The sequence below is a fragment of the Sturnus vulgaris genome, chromosome 2 (assembly GCF_052056855.1).
Source record: "Sturnus vulgaris isolate bStuVul1 chromosome 2, bStuVul1.hap1, whole genome shotgun sequence".
Lineage (NCBI taxonomy): Eukaryota > Metazoa > Chordata > Aves > Passeriformes > Sturnidae > Sturnus > Sturnus vulgaris.
Window position 1 is genome coordinate 111,580,385 of NC_142244.1, and position 26,398 is coordinate 111,606,782.

The 26,398-nt window shown below is 59.2% G+C and overlaps 1 protein-coding gene across 6 annotated transcripts in view; it reads right to left on the reverse strand.

Annotated features, from left to right (window-relative positions):
- The window catches only part of BCOR (BCL6 corepressor), an 81,367-nt gene extending 55,858 nt beyond the window's left edge, over positions 1–25,509 (reverse strand). For 4 of the 6 annotated variants that reach the window (XM_014876792.2, XM_088160384.1, XM_088160383.1 and 1 more), the window contains exon 1: positions 1,723–1,864. The gene's annotated coding sequence lies outside the window, so the exon portion shown is untranslated. Of the gene's footprint in view, positions 1–1,722; positions 1,865–2,330; positions 2,352–25,470 lie in introns of those variants that run through there. The other 2 variants (XM_088160380.1, XM_088160381.1) reach the window with 2 other exon arrangements.
- Between the last annotated feature and the right edge of the window lie 889 nt (positions 25,510–26,398).

Sequence of the window (26,398 nt, forward strand, 5' to 3'; positions counted from 1 at the left end):
CCCAGCGGCTCCAACAGCAGAACCGAAAGGAAATGAATCGGTGTGTCGCAAGGGCGACAGCACCGGGCTCCAGACAGACAGGCAAGCCTCAACACCTCGGGGACGACAGTCGGCGAGAGCGGTGGCCGGAGGAAGGGGAACGCCGGTGTCGGCGGGCAGCGGCGCGCACGGAGCCGCGGGAGGAGCGCGGGCCGCGGTGACCCGAGAGCGGCGGAGTCACCGGCGGGGGGTGCGGGCGCTGCCCGGGGGACCCAGACCCCGCACCGCCCGCCCGCTCTCGCCCCCAGCTTTGTTCCCAAGCGGCTCTGGCGGGGCATTGCTCTTCCCGGCCGCCCCTCGCGGTAGGGCCACGGGGAGGGGGCGGGGGAAAAAAAAGTTAATAGAAACCTTTGGAAAATCCGGGCTTGGCTACGTGGTGCGGGTTGGATTCCCCCCGCCCCCCCCCCCCCCTTTTTTAATGCAAACACGAATACAAAAGCTGCGGGCTCTAAAGAGCAGATGAAAGCAATGAACAGAGTTTCTGGAAAAGATTCATTAGTGGGAATTAATGCTGCGAGGAGCTCCGAGGCGACACCATTAAAGTCAGTCCCCACACTTTGTCAGTTTTACACCGCTCGCTATGGTCGGGGCTTTTTTTTCTTGTCGGGTAGATGGGGGAGGTGCTTTTCGCCTTCCCCTCGCCCCCTCTGCGATCACCAAACCAGGGATCCGACAGACATCGCGGAAACGGGAGGGAGGAAGGGGAAAGAAAAAAAAAAACAACAACAAAAAAAACCCATACACACATCGAGAAAGAAAGAGGAACGTGAACGCTCCGCAGCCCTCGCCCCCGGACTCGCTCCGCGAACATCAAATGCATGCCTCATATGCTGCGCAGAGCCGCCCCACTTGGCCCTGGCTTCACAAAGCAGCCTCCTCTGCCTCCCCGCCTGGCCGTCCCCCTCCGGCCGGCCCATTGATGGCAAGCCCCGAGCCTCCCTCCGGCTCGCTCTTCCAACTCCAAACTACATTTTCGGGCTGACTAAACTTCCGTGTCACGCCGGACCTCAAGCCAGCAGAGCTCCGCGCACGGGAAAGCCCCGGGCCGCCCCGTCCCACGTGCGCCGCGGCGCCCGCCCCGCTGGGGCGGAGGGACAGGGGGGAGCAGCGCCTCGGGCTCTCCCGGCGGGGAGAAGGCAGCTGGCAGCGGGCTCTCCTGGTCGCTCACCTGCCCGCCGCCGCCGGACCGCGCATTGCTCTCGCTGGGGATCGCGGAGCCCGGCCCGCCCGGCGCGGGAGCTCTCCCCGCTCCGCGAGCCAGCAGCGCCGCTCCTTGCTCGCCCCGTCCCAAGGGAGCCCCCGTAACGCCGCTGCTCCGGCGGCTTCCCAATCACAAAGTGCGAGACGACGGGAAAACCGCCACCACTCCCCACACGGGCGCACCGGAGCCGACAACGCGATCGGGTGCTTCCCGCCGCCTCCGCTGCCCCAAACAGGCATCTTCACAAGCAACTGCCTCCAAACTTCCCCTCCGACACCGCAGTCCCTGAGGCGCTCCTGCCCCCGCCGCCGCCTGCCCTCCACTCCCGCCCGAACCCCGCTGCCCCGCGCCGTAACTTTGTGCCGCGCCGCCGCTCTGCCTTCCCCGCGGCCGGCCGAGCGGAGCCCCGCAACCGCCCCGTCACCGCGGGACTCGGCGGCGCCGCTTCCGCACGGGAGCTGTTCGCGGAGCGGAACACTGACCTTCCTGCCGCGCCGCGGGGCTGTGGCGTGCGCGGTCCGAGACGCGGGTCTCCACACCGTCGCCTGGCCCTGCTGCTTTCCCTGAAGCGCAGCCCCGTCGGGGGTGGGAGGAAGAGGCGAGAAAAGTTTCACGATCCTACTCTCCTTCTCCGTGGGTGCCTGTGTCGCGGCTTGCCCCAGCGCGGGCGGGTCAGAGAAGGGGCGCGGAAAGACCAGAGAGCTGCGGGGCGCAGGGAGCAGGAGCGTGGCCGCCCTCCGCGCCGACGGGGCAGGTGCCCGCGGAAAGGGCTTTGCTCCTCGGCTCGGCTCGGCTCAGCAGCGGGAGTGGGAGCGGCAGCCCGCGATGCTCATTCTGGCTGCCGGCTCTGGTTTGGCAGCGCCATGTTGCTGGCTTGCTCCGGGCGAAGTTCCTGCGCTGGCGAGCGCGGCGCTCCCCACATCTCGCCCGCGCCGCCGTCTCCCGTGCCCTGGCCGCCGCGGCTTTGTGTGTGTGTGGCTGGGGATTTAATTCTCCTCCTCCTCTTCTCCTCCTCTCTCTCTCTCTCTCTTTTTCTTCCTCTCCCCCCCCCTCCCCTCTTTAGTCCGCCGGGAAAGCCGCTCTTCCTCACCTTGCCGCTGGGAGACCGGGCTCCGTCTGCTGCACGCTGCGCTCCCCTCGCATCCCCCCTCCCTCTCTCTCTCCCTCCTCCTCCTCCTCCTCCTCCTCCTCCAGCCGTCGCCTCCCCTCCCTTCCCCTCCCCCCGGGCAGGCGCTGCACCGAGGGAGCCGCCGCCAGCAGCAGCAGCGGCAGCAGCGCCGCCACCGCTTTTTCCCTCAGCAAGTTTCCCCCTCCCCTGGCTGCGTTTCCCTGCTCAGGCAGGGCTCGCCCGGCCGCTCGCCCGCTCCCCCCTCTTGCCCTGACTAATTGATTTGCCCCCCTCGCCGCGCCGCCAGCCCCTCGCCTCGCCCGCTCCCCCCGGCTGGCACAGGTCGCTGCCAAGCTGCGGCGCCCCAGGGGGGGGACCCCGCGCTCCCGCGCTCCCCAGCAGGCAGGAGGGGAAAGCCGCCCCCCCCCGCCCCGCCGATACTCCCCTCTCTCGCTACCCAGAAGGCCAGTGGAGAACCGCAATTACCATAAAGCTCCGTTCACTCCGCTCCGCCAAGCTGTCAAAACCCCGGCGGCGGCGGCGCTGCCAGACATCGCTGCGAGCCTCCGCGGCGGGTCGCGCCGCGCTGCCACCCCCCGCCACCCCGCTCGCCCCCGGCCCCTCCGCCGGGCGTCCCCGGCCCCCCCACCCCGCTCCCCCCGTGATCCTAGCGGCGCCTGGAATACCCCCGACGATGCAGCCCGCGCCCCTAGTCACACCCGCCGGCTCCGGGTTCCCCCCGCCGCGCAAAGGCATCCCAGCTCCCTCAGGACCTGCCGAGGGCTCGCAGCAGTCGTAACACCCCGCAGGGGTCACACCACGAGCGGACCCTTTCGGCCGCAGCCTCTCACACTCGCGGAGGGGGGTGTGTCGCCTCCTGACGCCGGGGCCCCTCTCTGGTCCCACCCGCCGCCCCCAACTTCGCGTGGTCCGCGGCTCGGCCGCGCTGATTTCCGCGTTTCCGCCCCGGTCCGCTTCTCCGAGCGCTGAATCGGGATGGGAAAAAAAGCCACTCGTTTGTCAACGTCTGCATTGCGGGGGGCGGGGGGGCCGAGGGGGACCTTACTAAAGCGCGTTTTCGCCTGATCCGGCTTTGGCAGCCCTTAACGCGCTTTTTACCCGGTGTGAGCAGTGTGGCAACCCGGGGTGGGGTCACGACTGAAGCGCCGTTTCCCTCGCTGGCATTTCTACGGCTGCTTTAAGATTTCTGCCCGGATCGTGGAGCCCTTTAATCTCCGGGTTGGTAGTTATCGGCTGCATCTATTTACTTTGGCAGGGCAACTTTTGGCTCGGCGAGCTCGACTCGTAAATTTCACGTTCATGACGCCCATCCCCGCTCATACTCCCAGGTTTGGTCCCGCAGAGCCCGCGGCGTGGAAGCTCCCGGGGCGGCCTCAGCCTCAGGGCCAGGCGGGCTCTCGGCCCCACTGCTCCCCCGCACCTCCCGGCGCCTTCCCGGGGAAGCGGGAGTTCTGCCACCTCAGCGCCGCCGGCGCCGCATCGAGCCCTTCTCGCCGCCGCTCCGTGTGGGAGCGACTGCCAGCCAAACGCCAGGCGATTAACGCGGACAGTTTGCCCCGGGGGAGATTTTTAATCGCCTCGTTCAGGACCCTGCGCGAAAAGGCTGCAGAGACGCTATGAGTTGCAAAAGCTTCCCTCACCGAGGGAAGCCGGAGCAGCAAGCAGGGCGATGGGAATTCAATGCCAGAGCAGGACGGCCGGGGCTGCCTGCCTGCTCCGTGCCGCTGCTTCTCTGGAGGTGGAAAAATGAGTTCTCCAAAGTTGTCCCTACTACAACTCCCCCCTCCCAAATCCAGAAGCTTTTAATAGAGAAGCTAAAGTACCTCTGGGAAAGAAAAAAAAAAATTTAAAAAAATGAGGGTCACCCAGTGCTCAGGAAAAGGACACAGAGTCCAAAGAAAAGCACACACGATCCACACATAGACACACGCAGCCGGGTCATGGCCAGAGGGTTGGCATTTCATGAAACTGCCATCACGGGCTTTGGAGTTTCACTGCGTCTTTTAAAAAACTCGTCCGTCTCAAAGCAGAAGTGAAATATTCACCATCTGAAACCCGAAACGGCAGCCGTACCGCTCAGCTTCCTCGCAGGGGAGCCCTGGAAGCCGCCGAGTACGGGGACCGGGCTGTGGTCCCACCGTGCTGGCCGACGGGGATCACTGCCCCGGGAAGCGGCCGGGTTTGATCCCAGCGCGGCGGACCACGCATCTGAAAAGGCTCCCACACGTTTTTTTAATCTCCAATAACAAGCAGAAAGACACCTGGCCTATTACGCTGTAAAGCTATTTTTTATAAAGATGTTTTAGGGCTAGACATTAAAAGTTATTAGACTGAACACACGTGAGTTACAGGCACACAGCTGGAGGGGAGGCCTCTGTTGGATTTTTTTTCCCCCTCTTTCCTAGGAAAACCTCATTAAAATTGCTTCTTTCGATATGAAAGCAGAACTAGCGCGTTTCCTGGCGAGGTGGCCGCAGCCGCGGCTTCCTGGCTTCATTGATCTGGGCTTTGTCTCTCCCCACAGGTCTGGATCTGCGGTGCCAGCGGCCCGCACTTGCATCACAAAAGTCACCCGCTTCCCTTCCCCCTGGCTGCGAAGTCCGGATCACAAATGTGTGCCTACAGAGTGGGGCTGGACGCTTGGGGCAAGGGTGGTTGGTTTTTTGTTTTTCACTAATGACTTAAAGTTATCTCGGGGTAAACTTGCTTCGCTTTTATTTTTAACCGTAAACTTTCTTTGTGAGCGCAGCTTCCTTCGTGGCGGGGAGGAACAGACCAGCGCTTGTTCGCCTCTGTGCCTTTTTTGTTCCCTGGGTCCCCGAGCTTTGCAGAGGGAGGCTGGCGGCTCCCGGCGAAGACATTGGGGCTTCAGTTCGCTCCTCCCGCGGCCTGCCCCGGCCGGCTGTGCGCCCCGCCGCCTTCCCCAGCTTGGGTCCGCCGGGCACCGCAGAGCTAACCCCGGAAAATTCAAAGCATGCTCTTGCCTTGCGGATTACCGGGCGGCCTCCCCCCCTCCCACTCGCCCCGGAGGGAGCTGACCCCCGGGTCAGGCCGCTGCACACTGCTCTCTCCCCGGGAGGGGAGGGGGGCTCCGCGCTGTCGCTGCTGTTGCGGCCGCCGAGGAGCCGAGCGAGGATGCGCTCGCAAAAACGGCTGCTCCGATAATGCTAAGTACTTAACCTCCTCGTAAAGACAAATCCATTGTTAATGGCAGAATAGGCTTCTCGCAGGAGGCTTCCAAGTGGGATGGCTTTACGCTGGCTCTCATTTACCTCCAGCACCGCCTCTAATTGGAAGCTTCCCTGCGCCCCCGGCCCGCGCACCTCTGAAAGTTGGGGGTTAAATCTCGGGAGTGGCGAGGCCGGGACCTTGGGCCTCCTCGGCCCACTCCCCAGCTCACCAAATGGCAACCGGAGCACGCGAGTCCTTCGGGCACGGGAAATGAGACAGAGGGGAGATGGGCGCTGCGAAGGTAAAATGAATTAATACGAGCGAGGTGCTCAGACAGCCTAGTGATGAGTGCTAGGGAAAGCCTATAAATAACGGATCACTGTCCTAAGCTCTGAATTGCCCTGCTTCAGTGTGTCTTAAATCAGACCTTTTATCATTGGTTATTGTAAGGCTGTTTTTAATGGAAGTGTAGAAATCTGAATAACAAAACAAGACAAGCCTCAATTGGCGTTATACAGGGTCTGCAGCGCTTTCAGACCTGACACGGCGTCAGCATATTGTTACACCGCCATGCAAACTCCCCGTGCAATCAAAGGGGTTTTGCATAGCAGAAGTACTATAATTTTACTTCATAGGTCAGGGCTACTCCGTTGACAGGAGATCCATAATTTTCTTTCCGTCTCCTCAGAAGAGCCCGAAACGCGCTCGGTTCACGGACTAAGCGCCACTATCTTTCTTACAAAGGCGAATGACAAATCGCTCCGTTTGCGTTTGCTTCGCTCCGCACCCCTTCCCCGCTCCAGGAACCAGTGGAGATGCCCGCCGTGCTGCGGTCCCCGCTGGCCACCCGGAGCGGACAGCCCGGCAGGGACAGGCACACAAACACTCGCACTATCGGCCTGCCCCCAGCCGGGGAGCTCGGCCTGCCGCGCCGCGGCCGGGGGAAGCGCTGGCTGGGCCAGGGCAGAGCTCTGAGCTCCCACCACCGAGGCCACCAGGCTTCGATGCGCGGCCCGAGCCCTGCTCTGGGGAAGGGAGGACGGCAGCCCAGCTGCAAGAGGAGGGCAGGCTGGCTGCGAACTGCCCCCTCCACCTCTCCCACTTGCATACCACGGCCATTTTGTCTGCTTGCGGCGCGCCCGTGTGTGTGTCCCCCGCCCCCGCGCTGTCCCCTGGGGCTGCTGCGGGCGCTGCCCCGGGCGCAGGGGCCGGGCCGTGCCGGCGCTGGGGCAGGCGGAGGTGAAAGGCGGGCGGCCCCGGCTGCTCCTGAGAGCGGAGAGATGCAGCCGCTAGGCAAGGCCCTGCAGGGGAGGGGGCGTGCGCCGCACAAGTCTGGAGAGGAGTAAAAATAGCGCCGGCGAGGTTGTGGCTCCCCTCGTCTCCCCCCCCAGCCCAGCGGGGGGCAGCGATGGGGCTCGGCAGGAGGGCGGCGTGGAGGGCTCGGGGGGCCAACAGGAACGGGAGCCAGACAAAACCCCGGCCCGGCGGAAAGCGACGGGGGCGAGGTTGAGCCTTCGCCTTTGAAGGCGATGCGCGGGAGCTGGAGGCTACAACCCCTTTTCCCGGTGGGGTCCCTGAGCCCCGGGAGGCGCGGACTGCGGCCCGTCCCCGTCTCTCGGCGGCCTGGGGAGGAGCGGTAGCGAGCGGTGACTTGGCGGAGGAACAGAAGCCACCATGCTCCCGAGTTTAAACATAATACGGCGGCCGGGGGAACCGCCATGGTTTGAAGGTGTGTTTGTGCAGACTACAGCTTGTATGTTAATAATTGGATACAGTCGATGAATCACCTCCGTCCTCCTTCTGGTTTTGTTTTTGTGTTGTGTTTTGTTTCGAAGGGGGTGGGGAGAGAAAGCGAGGAGACGGTGGCTCGGCGCTGAATACCAATTCCGAGCCCGGGTTCATAAACACTGGGGTTATTCACTCCGCCCCAGAGGTGACAGCGGAGGCCTCCGCCGCCCTCCGCGCCCGCGCCCCGCGGCGCGGCCCCCGGGCTCGCCGGCGTGCCGAGCGGGATTTGCGCCCCGGCTGGAAGCCCGGCAGCGGCGGGTGGCTCGTCGGGGTGCATACATATGAAATGAGAGGCTGCAACATCAAAGCAGCAGCAGAGCGAGGGCAGGGAGGGGCTCTCGGTACGTACATGTGTGTACCTTTCCAGAGAAAAGCCCCTAATTTTTAAAATCGGACACCCCCGCCCCCGCCCCTTCACTCGCATGGCAGACACGCGGAGAGATTCTTTGGTCCTGTACTTAACACTTCACAGTGTTTTTAGCAATTAAGGCGAGAGGGGGGTGGGTATAAAGATAAGCCACTTTTTCGCCCTGCAAGTGTGAAAGATAAGATAACAGTAAGCTGGGGCAAAACGTCTGCTTACAACCTCCCCCCAGCGATTCTGATCGGTCACCTCTTATCTCAAAAAATGTTCATTTCGAAAACAGCTTCAAAAATCCAAGGGAAAATAAAAGTATTTTCCGTTCAGAAGTGCCATTTAAAACCCCGTCCTCACTTCATCTCTCTACAGCGTCGTTCCCCCCCGCCCCCTCCCCCCGCCATCACGGAACCCAAACAAGGGCAGCAGCCGCTTCATAGAGCGCCTCTCGGAAGCCAAATCACGCAGGTAATCAGAGGACCGAAACCTGTCAGGCGCCGAGATTAGCGGCTCCCCGCCGCTCCCCGGCCATGCCCGCTCGCCGTCGCCGTCGCAGGCGGGGGACCCGGCCCCTCGCTGCCCGTAGAGTGGGCAGAGACCTGCCCTAGGGAAAGCCCCGCACCGGCCCCAGGGGCTGCGGCGGGTGAGGCAAAGCGAGAGCCAGGCTGCCTTGCCCAGTTCCTTGCGCTGCAGCACCCCCGACGGCGACACTCCCCCACCCCGGCCTGTCGCCTGCCAAGCTGCAGGATCCGCTTTGGGCGGCCGTGCTCGGCGTCGAGTCGGTTCTGATTCTGAGCCTCTCGGCCGCCCCCGCGGCCCGGCAGGCACAGGCGGAGGCCGTGTGCCGGCAGGGTGCCCGGTGCACACGGCGGTGGCCCTGCCCTCTGCGGCACCGGGCAAGGCCCTGCCGCGCCCGCCCCGAGGCTTACGGGCAGGATGCGGGCGCTGTTCCGCCCCGGCCTGGCGCGTCGATCACGGCCACGGCCGGGGTTACGAGCTGCTTCCCAGTCCCCGGGGCCTCTCCCTGGGCCCGGAGTTTCCCCCTCTCGCCCTTGAGCCGTCGCCACCTGCGATAAATCGAGATGTCGAGTAGAAAAAGCTTCCCGACACCTTCCCGAGGGCAAGGCGAGGCAGTGCCGTGTCCTCGCTGCCCTGGGAAACCTCCACACAGGCCTCCACGCGAGGCAGCGAGGCGTGTGCGGCGTGGGGGTGTGTGCGTCCCCTTGTCCCCCGGCAAAGACACATCGAGGGCACCGCACGGGAAACGTGATAGCAGCGACCCCGCGCTGCACCAACGTGCTCAGGGCCAAAGCGGAGCAGGGGTGGCTCGGCGGAGAGCCAAGACGGTGGGGGGGCTTCCCCTGGCTCGCCACACCCCCGATCTTCTCCTGCCGCCGTTCTCAGAAACCCGTCGGTGCCGTGCTCTCGAAGTGAGTGGGTCAGCAGCTGATGACAAGGGGAAAAAAGAAGAGAGCGAGCGAGCGAGCGAAAAAAAAACTCCCTCCCAAACCCTAGCATGGCGCGATTACTCATCCCCAGAGTTCCCCTAAGTCAGAGAAACTTGGCAAAGTCCCAAGGCCGAGCCGTTAACACGGTCTGAGGCTCCCCGGGCACCTTCCTCCACTGGGCCGGGGCCGAGGGGGCCGGGGCTGAGGGGGCCGGAGGCCAAGGCCATCGGGGAATGCGCGTCCCCATCCTCGGCGCTGTTCGCGCTCGAGTTATTGTGGAGCGTTTTATCTTCACAGTCACATCGGCAGCTAACGAAGCTCGGCGGCTGCAGCCCACACGACTTTGGTTCTCTGCATTTATCCTTCAATAAAAGCCGATTCCTTTATTAGAAACAGGAGACGTGTCTCCTACCGCCCCTATCAAATCCCAACTGGCAAGGCGCAGCCGACACCTCCCCCTCAGCCCCCCCCCCCACGCCCAAGAGGGGCAGGCGGCACCACCCCATGGCTTACGTCCCCCTCCCGCCGGACCCCCCACCGCGAGCATCCCGTACTCCCCCGCTTCAACCCCCCACGAACAGGGGTAGCCCTCGTCCCCTTCCACCGGGGCGGCCAACGCCCCCTCCCCGTGATCCCTCCCGGGCAGGAGCAGCCGAGGCCAGCCGGCCCCTCCCGCTCCAAACAGCCCGCGCCGGCACGGGCAGCCGCCACCCCTCCCCTGCCAAATCAATCGCCCCCACCAGGCGCACCCACACGACTTTCGTTCCCCTGCATTTATCGTTCAATAAAAGTCGTTTCCTTTATTAGAAACAGAGGAGACGCTTCTCCCTCCCACCGCCCTCACCTCATGCCCCTTCCGCGGGCGCAGCCGGCGGCCCCCCTACCACGTCGCCCCCCGCCTAGCGCGGACCGCCCCACCCCCCCCGCTCCCACCACCGCCGCCCCCTAAAAATAACAATAACAGTAATAACAATAATAACAGCCGCCGTCCCCAGCAGTCGCGGCAGTCAGCACCCCCTCCACCGAGCTCAGCCCCCCTCCCCTTCCCTCTCAAATCCCCATCGCTAGGCGCAGCCAACCGCCCCCACCCCGCCCGCCTTTCCCCAGGCGCAGCCAACGACCCATCAAATCCCCTGGCCAGGCATGGCTCGGCCCCCTCCCGCCTCGCAGCCCCCCCGGGCACCGAGCAGGTCTGCGCGGCGGATGCTTGTGTGCGACTCCGATTGGAGCTGCTGCTCCACCGCTACCGGGCGGGGAATGTTTCTCCGGGCGCCGCCGGGAGAGCCGGTGCTCGGAGGATGCCAGCCCGCTTTGCTGTGCCGTGCCCCGCCGTGCTGTGCCGTGCCTCTCCTCCGCGGCGCGGAGCGCCCAGCGGAGATCTCCCCGCTGAGGAGGGGCCGGGAGGGAGCGCACTCTGTATCGCATTAAATTAATCGCTCGGCTCCGGAGGAGGCAGGTGATTCTGCCAAACACAATGAGGGGTTTGAGCGCTGCGGAATAAAGCGCTGTTCATGGGGCCGTGGGCGGCGGTGCCCGGCTCCACCGCGGGATCGCCGGCTCCCGGGCGATCTCGGCGCTGCTCCCCGCCGCCGGCCCCAGTGCGGGGAGCTCCGGCTCGGCGCACCCCACCCTCGCCCTCGGGATGGATAAAGGGAGGGCGCGGGGGGGAAACGATCAGCCGCCCTGCCAGCGGGGGAGCAGCAGCCCCTGGGGACGGGAAACTGGGGGTAGAGGGGACTGTAGCCGCTTTCCCCACGCGCCCCAAGCCCCCGCTCTGCGTCCCATCGGGGGCAGCCCTTTGAGACGGGGGGAGCGAGAATCACCCTTCCGAGAGGAAGCAGGGGCCGAGTGACGGGGACCGCGCAGCTCGCTGTGCAGGGCGCCGGGGAGCGCGGGGCCCCTGGGCGGCCTCCGGGCGGACGGTGCGGGGCGGGCGGCGCTGCCAGGGTTCAGGCGGTGGCAGGCGTTGTTTTCCTCGGAGAGCGGAGGAGGAGGAGGAAATCTCCGGGTTTTTAATGAGGGGGTGCAGAAGGGCTGAGCGCTGGGATTACACGGCGCGGAGACAGAGCTGCGGGCTGTGTGTGCGCGCAGGGCTGGTAGTCTCCGCCCGTCTGCCTGCTAATCGCACGTTTTCCGCTGTTAAAAAGAAACCGAGACGCTGTGGCCGAGCCCAGCGCTGTCTCTGTGACTGTGACATGAAAAGATGGCGCTCTCTCCCCTCCCCCAGCCTCCCTCTCGGTTTACACTTCCTCCCCAACAGCTTTTGCCTTCCAGTTTTTTAAAGCCCTCTTTGCTCCTTCCTTCCCCCCTCTCCCCCGGCCGGATACCACCAGCTTCCCAACCGGTCGGTGGGTCCCTCTGTTGCGACGATTTTTTTTTTTTCTTTTTTTTCTTTCTTTTTTTTTTTTTTTACCTCGCTATTTTCGCCTCTCCCTTTTCTCGGAAACCTCGATCTCTTTATGTCTCGCTCTTTTGTGAACTTCAGCGGCAGTTTGCAGGAGGCGGGGGGAAGGAAAAGCGGGGAGGGGGTTACCCCCCCGTTTCTGCCCCCCATCCATGTCCCCCGTCTCCCCAGCGGCAGCAGGGGCAGGAAAGAGAGCAGGATCTAGGTGTGTGGGTGTCGGGGCGGGCAGCAGAGACGCTCAGGGAGGTGCCTGCCCGCGCCGGCGACCTGGTCGCGCTGTGGTTGCCCTGGTCGCCACGGGAGCGTTCGCCGGGGGGGCGAGCTGGGCTGGAGCGATGCAGCGGGAGGCGTCTCCGTCAGAGGAGTTTACCTGCCCAGAAACCTGCGCGCACCATTTTGGTCTCGCTCCCGGAGAGGGTCCACGAACTGACCGCGGCCCCTCTCCGAGGCAGGAGGTTTACTCCGCCGCCTTCCACACCACTTCTTGCGTTCATCACCAGACTGCTCTAAGTGCTAAGTTTTTTGGGTTTTTTTTTTTTTGCTTTTTTTTTCCCTAAGCCTGCAAATTAAATTCAGCGCCGCTCTCCTATTTTAGTGTCTGTTATGTTAATTGCACTTAGCGCTGGGGCGCTGCTCGCCAGGGATGTATGAAGGCCTCGGAGATTAACCGCAGGCTCTTTCTCGGACTCTTCTGAGCCAGCAGTAAGTTCCGAGGGGCTAATAGGGAGTTTTCAAGATCCCATGTGCTTTCGAGGTGTGCCGCTGCTGGCCGGCACCTCTAAACTCGGGACTAGGGACTCTCGGCTGGCAGGTCAGGCTGCCAGCAGCTCCCTGTGCACCCGCAAATCTATTTGCGTAAGGATTTGCATTGCGGGACGACAGGTATTTTTCCTCCCTGTGGATGGTAAAAATGCAAAATTAGCGTGACTGTTTCTAGGCAGAGAAGCCACGACTACGTGATCTCGCTGAACCTGTCGGTTGTGCTCTCTGGAGGAGCAGGGAAACCGGACACCTTTATCAGTGACCCCCGGAGCCGTTCTCCCGGGCGTTCGCTGTGTTTATCGCCATCTAACCCGAGGCAGCCCGCGAGTGCCGTGTCACGGCCCCCTGCCCTGCCCGGGGATGTCCGTGCAGTTGGCTGTGCCCCGCGGTGTTACCCAGCCACTCCGGGAAGGAGCAGGCATGTGTGGCCTTCCCAGGCATGTCCCTTCTCCGGCGTCTACTTCATCTATTCGTTATCAGGGGACGGCGTGTGGAGTGACTGAGCCTAATAAGTTGTCCACTTGTTCATTTCAGGAGCATTGATTTCTGGTTCCAAGGCACTCTGTTCTAGCTCTGGCTACAGCTGCGGGGCATTTCGCAGCTGGTCTTTCGCCTAGACAAATATCAGCGAGAATGTGAGCGTTATTAGCCACATAAATAAATCATTAACGTGCACACAAATGTTATTTTAGCATAACTTCCAGGGAGAAAATATCCCGGCGGAGCAAGGCGGCCAGGCGTGCTACGTTGGACCGGCCTCGTCGCGGGCTGCCCGGCAGCGGCGGGCGGGGGTCGGCGCTCCCCCGGCACGGAGAGGCTCGGCTCTCCGGCTCCCGATTGAACATTAACAGGGCCGGCCGGCGTGCCACGGCCGCAGGGCCTTGCTTCGCAGACCTTTGTGTCTGCTCTCCCGAGGCCGGGCGGGGACGCCGGGCGCTTTACTCCCCAAACGCGACGGCACTAATGAGATTACCGGCCGGCTGGCCGCGGCTGCGGCTGGGAAGAGCCGAGGCGGCGGGCAGAGCCCAGCCCGGCCCGGCCCGGCCGCTGCGCCTCGTTAGCGCGGAGCACAGGCAGGAACGACGTTTGGTTCTGGCCTCCCGCGAAGGGAGGCTCCCCCCGTGGCCCGGCGGCGAGCGGGGAGCGGCAGCCGCCGCCGCCCGGGCCGCGCTCGCCCTGCCCCGCGGAATCCCGCGGGTGCCAGTAAAGCCCTGCCTGGGAGCCGTGCCAAAGCGGTCTCGCTTTGATATTCCGCGCCACGGCCGCTCCTCCGCTTGCTCCTGATCACGCAAATGCGAGCTTGCCCCGGCACTCTCCATAATAAACACTGAGCGCGTTTCGCTGGGCGCCCAAAGTAAATACTGTATCGGAGAAGCGGGGCTGCGCTGGGAAGCTGAAATCTTCCACTTTTCGCACTTAGCAACAGACTGAGGCGTCGTGCGCGCCCTCTCCGAGCCAGGCTCGGTGTGATTTACTTTCTGGTTGCAATGCAGATATTCACTTGTCAGTTCAAGGGCAGGACAGAAACTGTGCAAGCGGAGTCTTGTGAACGGAAATCTCCCATTTACGAGGTTCTGCTCCAGCACCAAAAGCCACCCTCCAGCACCTTTGTTCTGCATGCAGCTGCTTTTACACACACACACCCCCTCCGCCCTCCACCCAACCGCATCACCATCCAACCCTTCTTCCCGCGTCTCACTCCTCAGATGGATTCTCAGTTTTTTTCCCGACTGACCCTGGGGGAGGAGGTTGGAGGGGAGCAAGGGGGAGGGAGCCCGGGAGAGGTTGATGATGAATGACAAGGCAAATGATAAGAGGCGAAGCGACAGTAAAAGCAAACAGAAGTGGTCTCTCGCCGGGCCCAGAACCGTCCGCGGCCACGGGAGTTGTGCCTATGCCATGAAGGCAGGGTTGGCCTCCGCAGGCAGCCCGGCTTCTCCGGGGCGAGATAAACACATTTCGGTCACGTGGCGAGCCTATACGGTGCCATGCTCCTATTTGCCTTCCCCACTCGCTTTTCGCTTTTCACAGTAATATGCCATCCGCCAGCCAGCTCCGAGGCCAACCTCACCTCCCTGGCGCCCGGCCAGCCCGCCGGGCCCGGCCGTGCAGGGAGAAGCCGCGATTCCCGTGGGGAGGTTGCACCTCGGCCTGGGGCTGGCAGCAGCCCAAGCCAGAGCTGGGAAAGCGTCCGGCTGCATCCCGCTTTGGGGCTGGAACGGGAGCTGGCTGCATGGGGGCGGGAGCAGGAACCAGGACTGGCCACATCCCCAGGACGCTCAGGAAGAGTGCGGTGTCCCTCCAGGGTGGAGTTTCGCCCGGGGACCGCAGGTGCGGGGCGTATGCGAGTGGTGCTGACTTCAGGGCTGGGTAAACCCCCGCATCTCCGTCAGGATCGTCCGGGCGTAGATTGCGCTCCGAAAAGGGGAGGGGGGGAACAGGGCACCCGCGGCGAGACGCCAGCTTTGCTGTTTTAAAATGGCTGAAAAGGGTGTCCCCGGGCATCCCCTTCCCAGCAGCAGCGGCGAACCCCGTCGCCCCGAGCACCGCGAGCGCCGGCGGCAGCCCCGGTTGGTTACGGGAACAATGAGCCACCGCGGGCGCGCCCGGTGCCTCCGCGCTGCCGGGGCCGGCCGGGGGCAGCGCCGCGGGGCCGAGGGTGCGGGCGGCGGGGGAGGCGTGTGGGGGGAGCGGGAGGCTGGAGCCAAGTGCCTCTCCCCCCGCCCCCGCCCGGCGGAACGAGCGTGCCGTTTAATCCCTTTATCCCCGCTCGCTGGTGGCAGTGCGAGCCGCCGGGCCGGGAGCCACCCGCCAGCCGCCGGGGAGGCAGCGTGCTGGCTCGGCGCCGCAGATGTCGCCGGGTGGGAGAAGGGAGCCGATCCCCAGCGGCACCATCTCCACAGCGGCTGCGGCCCTCGGGGGACCGGGGCACCGCTTGGCCACGCACCCTCCGGAGCCCCCGAGGGTTTCCTGCCGTCGGGCACCGCAGCCGTGCCCCAGCACCCCGCTCGGGGCCCGGCCACCCCCGTCTCTCGTTCCCAGGACAGGCCTCTCTCCTGTCCCCGCGAGAGCACGGTCTGCAACCTCCCCTCTGTGCGGAGCCCCTGGGCGAGCGAGGAGCAGCCCCCGGTGAGGTGCCCAGGTTGCAGCCCGTGCTCCGAAATCCGGCAATTATGCAAATGCCCGGGACGCTCTCCCCTTTGATGTGAACTTCCTCGGAATGATCTCCTCTCATTACGGGGCATGAAAATGCCTCTCGGACGTGTAAAGTGAGCTACAGAGCTCCTTTCATTCCCTTTTGTTACCCGCACCGGGCTCGTCTCTCCAGCCCCGCATTCCCCAAGCGCCGGGAAAGAGGACGGAAAGGGGCTCCCGGGGGAGGCAGCGGGACGTGGGAGCAGCCCGGGCCGCCGGTTGTCATGGCGAGGCCAAGCGTCTTCCCAAGTTATGTGCGACTAATGGGTTTGTGCCCCGCTCGGCTCCGGGTTCACCTTTCCCCCCGCTGCTCGGCTCCCCGCCGACCTCCCCGCCCGCGCCCCGGGAGGCAGCGGCGGCGGCCCCCGCCCGGCCGAGCGGAGCCCCGTCCCTCTGACTCACTGCCTGCATATCAAACGCCGCGGGGGATAGCAGCGCGGGCGGAGGGAGGCGGCTCAGGACTCCCGTCGACGGGAGCGCAGTCCTCGAGCGACTTTAAACTCCATCTTCTGCTGCGCTCCTTACCACCTCTTGTTTCAGTGTTGATAACTGAGGCTAACGAGGCCCTGAATGTATCAGGAGTTTAGAATGTCTACACAACCGTGGATATGATTTTCAAGACTCCCAAGAGCCATGGCTGGGATTTTCTGTTATCTTATTTTCTCTTCTTTTTTTTTTTTTTTTCCCCCTTTGAAGGGATATTAAGAAAGTTCATGCTGTCTTGAAAAACCTACTCCTCTGTAAGAAAAATATTCTGACCATTTGCCGGAGGCCATTTTATGAAACCTCAAGGAGGTTAATAGCTTGCATAATTTCAGGAATACCAGGTTTCTCCTTAATACCTTCTTCTCTTTCTCTGCCATTTACTCAGACAAACCAGGAGCTCTGTAGGCCAAGCACTCCCGTGACAGACAATAGATTCCTACCTGTCTGAGGGGCCTGCATCAGAAAACGGATGGACTTCTTCCCTGCTCTTCTTATACACGATGAAGAGAGAAAACCTGCAATGTGTCCGTGAGACTAAGGGATGCACATGAAAGGGGACACACTGTAAGGAGCCCGTCCTAAGTATGGAGGTTGCATTTTTCATTTTGCTGGAATTTGCTATTTCATCTAGAGAAGCACTGGTAGATGTGGCATGAATAAAATCGTGCTGCTGCAAAACAAAACTGAGCAAACGGGAGAAGGAGAATTATTTGAACTGTTTCTAAAATGTTGTCATGTTTGTTAACAGCTACTTAATCCAGTGTCTAACAAGCTCTTGGAAAATAAGTTTATTAATAAAAAAAAAAAAAGGCAATGCCCCTGTTTGCTTACAATTAAATGATGATAGCTTATAATGCATTCCTTTGAGACCTCCAGTAATATCAGGGCTCAGGGGACTGGAAATACCTAATTCATGGATTTTTTAAACCAAGAACGAACTGTTATGATCAGCTGGTCTGACCTGCCACATATCATGGGCCAGTGAATTTCAGCCAGACGTTCTTGTATCAGAGCCATAAATTCTGCCTGAGCTTTTAACCTGGCATCCAATCTTGCTCTGAAGACTTTTAAGTAACAGGAAAAACCACTGCTTGCCTCAGTTGTTCCAGTGGTTATGTCCCCTCATGATTTTTTTTAAAGTACCTATTTCTGCTCAGAATTCATAGAGCTTCATTTTCCAACATAGGATCTCATTATGCCTTTGTCTGCCACATTAAAGAGATCTTGACTATCAGAAATCTCCCCATAGAGACACTTAGGGCACTTAAAGACTATGATCAAACCAAGTCATAGCCTCCTCTTGGATAAATTAATAGATGGGATTTCTTTAGTCTTTTGCAATAAGATGCGATTCCCAGACCTTGAATCACTCTTTTAGCTCCCTTCTGATCCTATATTAATTTGCCAATGCACTTTTAACATGCAAACACCACAACAGAGCCGGACACAGTATTGCAGCAACAGCCTCATTCATGTCGGAAGCACTAATGACATCATTAAGTTTATTTGTTTAAAACCCTATGCAGATTACTTTTATAGATAGCTTTAGCAATACTGACTTTATTAAAACCCCATTTAAAAAGTCACCTGTCTTCATGCAGACTAGTGTTGTTCATCAAAATCACAGTGCTGAGGATTGCTTGACCAAAGTGCAGAGCTAGCTTAGTTTTTCTGGCTGGTGCTTTTTCAGTGCTCCATCAGCCCTAGACTTCAGTAGGGCTTCATATATTTTTCTTTTGTCTGTAAGAAGCAACTGCTGCATATTCTCACAATGGTACTAGCCCTGGATGTACAGCAGCAGAGAAGCATGGACAGAGCTTCACTGCACCATTCCCTCTTTTCCCTGTTCCTCTCTTGCAGTACCAAAGCCCTCATTAAGTTGCTCCAAGACTCAGGGTAGTTCAGCCCTTTCAGTGCCCCAGTGATGGGGCTCAGTTTTGGCACACTCCTCCCCAGGTAGCTCACAGAGACATTCCAAAGGGCTTTCTCAACTGTGTCAAAGGGTCTGCTTTCACACCTCAGCCCATTGCCCATCCACCTTCTCATGAAGATCTGCTCCAAAAGATGGGCATTAAGCATGTTAGGACTTGAGTGATGTTGCATGGAGTGCTGCAAGCCTGCACTCTGTTCTGAGAGATAGCCTGAGCTGAAGCCAAAATGGCCTGGATTATTTGGGTGAGACAGGCTCCCAAAAGCCCCAACAGTAGCTGAGGCTACATCATGCTGGGCTTTGTACAGCAAGGATGAAATAGTCTGATCCAACAATCTCTTTTCATATTATTTATATCCTCAAAAGCAGAAAATCACATAGGATAGATACATTCTGGGAAATGGCTGAGCCTCAGCTTCATACACTATCTCTGTGCTTCCTAGCAGGAGTCCCACCTGAGCAATACTCCTTTATTTATTTTCCTCCCAAATTATAGGTCTTTTCTTCATGGTTCTGGTTGGAGATTCAGGTTGGTCGTGCTCACACATCAGACCAAAGGTGCTTTTCTTACCAAGGGCAATCAGACTGGCATCTTCTAGTTTACTTGGTTTCCCAGGCTGTCCTTACTGAGATCTGTGCCCTAATAGAGGTCGTGGCACATGCTGGAGACTGGGTGAGCTTAGTGGGCCTGCACCATGGTCACCTCCCAGTGGGAAAGTAGCTATGACCTGCCCAGGAAAACTGGTCCCCACATAGGAATGACTCTCCATTTGCACAGAGCTGCTTAAGGGACTTGCATGCCACTTATTCTGCCACTACCTCTGGGAATGTGGTGGCAGAGCATAAAGCCAGTGTAACTACACTTTTTATGCTAAGGTGAACTGTGATGACGTTCACATTACATTAGAGAACCTTGAGGCTGCTACTGCAGTACCTGTCAAGGCCCAGCCTGCATAAACCAACACCAAGACAGGGACAGCACAGCATCAAGGGTTAAGTTTCTTTTATGCATATGCCCCATCTCACATTTTGCACCATGCAGTTGCACCACATCTGCCCCTTTAATCATAAATTATCCATGAGCTTAAATTATTTTTCCCATGACACACAACACAGCCTTCAAGTCCTACTTGTAGCAGCCCTCCCTTCGTTTATACTTTGCACGTGCCCTCGTTTTACTATGAGTCAGACACACTTGCCCTCTCTTCCTATGACTTACACTTTCCTACCTCAGAGGACACATATATCAGAAGGCACATCTGATGGCCCCGTTTATGGATATCCTCTCATACAATGGTCATTACTCCTTTCCAGAACCACTACTAGATAGCCATCGGGTTCAAATCAAACTCTCTATTAGATCCAACTATGGAAAAGCGAGCACAGAGAAGTCACCTTTGTTATAACAAAACACCCTTGAGTTGCACTTAATTCTAGTAAGCAGCACATTATCCTCACTCGCTGTACGAAAATGCGATTTATAATTTTAAAAAGCAATAATCATTCAAACCATTGGACCTGCAGCTTTCAGGCACTGAATGCTGCAGAATGGGATTGCTTCTCTTCTGTCTAATTCACCTGCAAGCACACGTCGCCCAGCCACTCATGACTACCTGCACTTGCTTCTTGCCAGGCTGCTGCAGCCAACAGTATTTGGGTCTGAGTGACTCTTTTGGGGTCTGCTCCCCTCCAACTCTCTTAGGGGTTTGCCAGTGGCTTTCATGGAGAGCAGAACGAGGCTGTATGTGTAAGAACCAATGTTGACATTTCCTTGTTTAAATATCATACATCAGAGGGGGGGTCACGGGAGCCAAGGCCACCAGAAAGGGTTCCCCCACAAGCTATTATTTCCTTTTAAAAGCACCAGGGACCCAACAGTCTCAGCTGGGCCTCACACCCCCCTTGTCTGCCCTTCTGTGTGAGCTGGCTGACTGCTGCCGGTGCCACTTAGCAAATACAGAGGTTCAGGTCTTTTTCTTTCACCACGGGCCTCACTTATCCCTGTGCAGAGGTCTGCTACTAAATGAATGCATCTTTTAAGCCCTATTTTCAAGGCCATGCAAAATACACACCCCATCCACGCTCACCTCACTCTTTGCTTGCAAAAATCTACAGTGCTTTCCAATCAAATTTGAAACAAATGGCATTCAAACTTATTTTAAAAATTAATTGAACCAATACATCAACAACTTTCATGTTTTCAGAGCTTGCATGGCCCTCGCCTGGGAAATTAGAACTGCAGGAGCGTAATTTTGCATTTAAATCAATGGAGCTCTCTTTCCTGAGAAGGTTGCCTTCACACTAAGCCAAGCAGCTCTACCAGGGTTCCAAAGAAGGGAGACCTGCACCTATGGTACACCTGATCTCCCTGCCAGGAGAGTTTCCTGGCAAGCTGTGGAAGTGTAACCCTCACATCAGCACCATATGGGGCAATGATGCTTGGGGATCCTTCTACACCCTGTACCCTAGTTCCTTTCTCTTCCCATTCATCAAGCAACACTTCACCTGCTGTGCCTTATTCCATGCACTTTCCCCCATTCCTGATGTGGGAGTGTCATGCTGAGAGTGAGCAGGCTGTCAAGGTGATATCAGATGCTGAGCTAGGAAAAAGTGTGTTTGGGCACCACTCAAGAAAACGAGCAGAGAAAGTGATAGAAGACATGCCCTTTCTCAGGGAGGGAACGGCTGCAGGATTTATCTTTTTATCTAAACCCCTGAACAGATTTGCTGCCAAAAGAAAGATAATCCACATTATGTAGAAACACAATTACATTCACATGAGCACACATACACAAACACACACTGTTCCCTTCTAACCACAAGACACAGACTTTGGGAGTGGTGACTTTGGTGAGACATGGCAAAGGAACCCACGACTAAGTCCAGGAGCTCACCTGCCTCCCTGTACCACCAGCATAGCACCTGTGGTCATCTGCCCCTATAGACTTTACAGTTTTTCTTCTATTTTTGGGGCAGGCAGGAGCAATCTGTCTTCTGTGCCCACAGAGTGCCCAGCACTCTAAAGTTCCTGGCACATAACACAACATTTGTGAACCTGGAAAGATAAGATACCACTCAAATTTTGCATATGTCGATCCCCCATGTATCTCTGTGTGCCCTAAGCCTTACCCTAGTCCAAAACATCTCCTTACTGTTTTATATTTTGATAATGGGAAGAGTACATTAGATGATGCAATGCAGAGTCTACCCCAAAGAAAACAAGGCAGGCAGCATAAACAGAGTTTCTAAGAATATGAAGGCATCTTTTAGGTGGTCATGCAGCGGTCTTTAAGAATTTTCGATGACAGGACTTTTGAAATCGTTTTTCCCCTTCTCAGAAGTGTTCTGAGGATGGTGAGATGTCAAAATGGTGAGAGACAAGACTTGATGAACTGTAACTAGAAGAATATCAAAGGTGTAAGCCTGGCTGCAAGAAGGCCTGCAGGCTTGTGGGGACTGGGTGCCTGCAGCCTGTTACTTCTTGCAGAATTAAGACAGGTAGCAAAGGGCTGAGGTTAGAAAAGGGGCCTGGGGTGCACCTGTGTTCCAAACTGAAGAAGCTTTCATACCTTTTGGTGTACCAGCCAGCTGCTCCAAGCCCCTGGGGTTTGCCCATTCTGCTTTAGTAGTGTTCTCCTCTGCTTTGTTTCTGAGGCATAGCCATCACCACAACAGCACTTCCAAGGAGATTTTAAAATGCCTTTGGAGCAGCAAAGGGACAGCAGTGGGAAGGCTGTCCGAACCACCTTGGCCTGAGATGCTGGAACTTAGATCTATCCAGTCATTAATTCAGTGAAAACCAGACAGGATCAGGCTGAAAGTGGCATAATGTGCTGTTGGAAGCAAATCCACATAGTTTAAAGTATACACAAACCATTTTCTATGGGACCTTCGAGTGCTTTACAAGAGTGCTCAAGGGACCAGGTGACTTTAAGCATGGTGAATTTCAGCTGCATAACCAAGGCTTAATACTGTAACCATGGCTCTCCCTGAGGTAGGGATGACTGCAAAGGACAAGCCAACAAGTTGGAAAGGATTGTTTTCCTTTTTCATTGCTACTGTCTGTTTTTCCAGCTTCTTGTTACGTATACTGCTTGCAAAGTGAAGTATGTTACCATCACAACACAAATCTGTGTTTTCTCTCCCTTCTAAAATGCTGGATGTACGTAGTCAGGGAGCAGGTCCATGCAGAATCTACAGGGAGGTGTGGAGACCCTGGGGCCATTTTTGCCTACTGCTCTTCAGGTTGCTCAAAAGTTTCAGTCCTGCCTTCAGTGAACAACAAGGCACAGGGCTAGAAAGAGTGGTGGTATGTAATATCTATGTAGTATCTCTCCCCTCACAAGGCAGAGACCAATCAACTACACCCAAACCTATCAGGCCCCTGGGAAATGAGTTTTAGTATTAGTTTGCCACAAACCTTGTCCCAAATATGGAAGAAGGACCTTGTCTCAAGCCAACCTGAAAGAGTTGTATTGACACACACATATCTGCTGTTGTCTCATTCTTGCACTCTTCTTTCAGGTGCTTCCCTGGCATGGGAGAGGATACCCCCAAGCCTTTATTTACACATACCTACAGGACTGCTTCTCAACCACTGTTTATATTAAGTTTTCCCCAGACAAGAGTTACTCTGACATCTTTACACACAGAATAGAGACACAGAGGGATCTTTCTGAATGCCAAATGCATCATCTTTTGCTCTCCTGCTCCCAGGCAGACCAGGGTTCAGCCTGCCCAGGCATGTGCCACACCACACCTCTTCCCCACGGTCTGCCCAGAGTTTGTCCCCATTTCCTGCACCTTCCACTGTGCCAACACCTGCCAGTTCTGGAGGACCAGAGGGTGCAACAAGGGCACATGAATCATTTACCTCCTAGCCAGTCCTCTCTGCTGTGCTCCAGCAGTAGTGGCACAGTGCTCTTGCTCCTGCTCCTTAAGCTGTACTCAGAAGTACAGAGGAGGTTATATATTTTTGCCTCTCTCTGACTTTTGGGCTCAGCAGCAGTACCTCTGCTTGCAGGCTGCACAGGCAGCTAGCTTGCCGCTGTGCCCCTTTGCTTCCTCTGCCAATCCTGATGCGTTAAAACTTCCTCCAAAGGCCAAGGGGGTGGAGGGGAGCAGAGGGAGAAGGCAGAGATGTGTGTGGGACACCGGGGATGGGAATGGCTCCAGGGTGCTGGTGACGAGCACGAAGGCAGCTGGTCAGCTTTGCAAGCACAGGGCAGTCGGGAGCAGGGGGGCGCGGGCTGGGACGTGTCACTTGCATGACCTGGCTGGCCCCCGTCGGGCTCCCGGGGGCAGGGGCACAACTCAGACACCGCTCCCAGCCCCATGCCGTGCTGCATATCCTCCTCGGGGATCCGGGCACATCTTACCGGGACGTCTCTCAGCCCCGCAGTCCTCCCGGCTAGCTTAGCCCGGGGGGACACCCGGAGGAGCCCTATCCCGCTGCTGCCGTCCCCTGCCCCAGCCCCGACGGCACGGCCCGTTCCTGCCCTGCCTGCCTCGCCCAGGGCTGCTAGGCGATGCTGGCCCTGGGCAGAGCTTTCCGGGCTGAAGAACGTGGCCTACATCAGCCCGAGCCAAAAGCCCGGCCTTGCATGTCACTCCTGTCCTGGGAAGAGCCTGCGATATCCTGGTTGCCTCGGGGTAGCAGGGAGCTCCAGAAAATACCAAGTGCGTGCTTGGACTGCATCAAAGGTATTTATTTTGTTTGTCCCTTGGCTATAACTTTCATCGTTCGCCTTTGTTTTATAGCTGCTCAAGTTTACTTGCAGAATTAAGACAGATTTGGGGGGGAGGGGGAGGAAGGGGGTAGGAAGCCTTTGTTCTCCGGAGTGCGCTTGTCTTACTTTTGCATCATGTGGCCCAAGCGGCACACACACACACACATCCCCCCCGCCCCGACCGTATTTACTCTATCTCGAGTGAGTCCTTTGAAGGAGAGGGCAGAGCCGTCGTTAACCCCCTGCGTGCCTGCTGGGCCCTGCGTCGGCAGAGCCCGCCTGTGGCGGGGACGCAGCCGCTCGTGAATCCCAGAGCCACGGGTGTTGCTTTGACGGACGGCATCAGTCGCGTGTTTGTCCCCCCCCAAAAAAGCCCACAGCGGCCATCCCGTGGCGGTCTCCTCTCCAGCAGCACGCACGGGGAGCCAGCGGCGGTGGGCCTCTCGGAGAGAGCCCGGGGATACCCCCTTGATCACTAGCAGGCTGGGCTGCTTACACGAGGCTGGAGATGCCTACAAACTCGAAACAGCTGCCGGGCTTTGCTCTGGCCTGACTGCTAAAATACGCCGATCTCCTTTTAATCTGTTTCATATTCACAAATTAAGCACTTAGCCTAGGTAATAAATCATGAAGCAGTTTACGAGGCTAGCAGGAGACAAACAAGTGGAAAGGGAAAACAATCGCCTAAAAGTAGATGCCGTATAACTGAAAATATAACTCGGAAATGTAACAAATGTAGCTCGGAAAACCTAGTCCGCGCTCCCCGGGGCGGCGGCAGCACCCCGCGGCCCCGGCAGAGCCCCACCGCTGGCGGGGGGGCCGCACCGGGACCGGCCGAGTCCGCACTCGTCGGCGCAGCAGGGCTCCGGTCGCACCCCGCACTCCGGCCTTTGTCTCCCCGGATACCGGCCGTCCGCACGGGCTCCACCTGGGAGAGACTCCCGCGGCAGTCGGCCTGGAAATAATGACTCGAGCTGGCGATAACCTCGTCTTGCACACACGCACACGAGCTCGTCTCTGGCTGGAGCGGGGGGGAGGAAAGTGATGATGGAAAAAAATGAAGTGCGGGTTCGCCTCAGGCCGAGCCGCCCGCGTAGGATGTGGCACTGCCCGGTGTCCCCGCGGAAGGCAGCCCCGAGAGGTGCCAGGGGCACGCCGGGCGCAGGGGAGGGCAGCTGGTGGAAAGTAGCGCCTTGGCTACTGAAGTTGTCCCCTGTTCCTCTTTCCTGGATGCCAGTCGAGGGGAGCATTGTGGCTGGCGAGGGACACACTGCGCCCCAGGCCCGCCACTGTCACGCTCGCCACCCATGGGCGTCGCAGGGCGGGGGACAGGGCTCCGGAGGGCAGGTCCCAGCCCCAGTCTCTCGACTCCTACGGCGGGAAAGGGAAACCGAGAGGCGGGCGAGCCTGCCTAAGTGCCGGCTGGGCGCTGGCAGAGAGAGGCCGGGGCACTGCTGCCCGCGGCGGCAACCCGGGACTCCCCGGCGCTTTGCCCAGAGGCTCTTCCCGGGAGAGCCGCCAGCCACTCTGGGGCACGAAGCCGAAGTCCCCAAGACAAAAGATCCGACGCTAAGACCCCTCCTGGCAAAGTCGCAGCGTGCCGAAAGTATTTCAGCAGAGAGTTTTCCCCCTCCCCTGGCGGAGCTCCGCGCCGGGCCGGTGGCGCCGAGCCGTGGCAGCGGGGCCGCAGCCGGTTACGGGAGGGGGAGCGAGCAGGGGAGGGCGGCAGGGCTGCTGTGTAGGGGACGGTCGGGAACATCCCCCGGGAGAGGTGAGGGGGGAGTGGAGCCGTGATTTAAAGGAACTCCCGCGTAAGGGAGCGACACAGACCTGCCGCCGTCCACCGAATCCAATCTGCCGAGCTGTGGGTGCGAAGAGGCGCTGTCAGGAGCTATTTATCTCTCGCCGGAGCGGCGGCTCCGGTCCCCGCATCGCCCGCCGGTAACAATGGCAGCGGCCGGCGGCTTTCCACGCGCCTGGGCGGCGGAATGGATGGCGGAAGATGCCGCCGCGCTCCGCTCACACGGGCTCGTTCATGCATCCCTCTTGGCCAGAGCCTCTCGCTACTGCCGCTCCGCCGAGAGCTCTGGCCCGCTCCCCCCACCCCCCCCCGCTCCTCCACCCACCCCTCACAGCCCGCCCTTCCCCAATTTTCCATTTTCAGGACTTTGGCACGGAGCCAGACATGTCAGGAGGGGATGAAACTTGACACAGAGATCTCAACCCAGAGCGATTTCCTCCTCCCCCCCGCCTTCCCACCTCCTCCGCCCTCGTCCCCAGCCCCTAAGTTAACTTGAAGATAGTTTGGCCATATTTCAGTTTGAAAAGAAGGGGAAATTGCAGGTCACTGGTGCATGGTCGGGCCGGGTGCATTTTTTTAATTTAAAACGGTAGACATCGAGGCCTGAAAAGCATCTGCAGCCCGTGCACTTTAACTGCTCCTCCCGGCCGCGGCGCGGTTAACCCTTGTGTGCCTCGGCCGCCTGCCCAGCTCCGCCGGTGTCCCCTGCCCGCAGGGACTTCGGACCCTTTCGGGCAGCGAGCCCGGCGCGGAGCTGCGGAGGGCGGCGGGGGCGGCGGAGCCGAGAGCTTCGCCACCTTCCCCACCCCCCCCGCCCCCTTCGCCACCAAACGTCGGGGCTGGGTCGTACCCGCCGGCAGGATGAGGCCCCCGGCGCGGAAGGGCGGCCAAGCGACAAGGAGCTCGCTGAGGGGTCCCCCCGCCGCTCCCCGCTCCCTCCGCCCACATCTCCGCCCT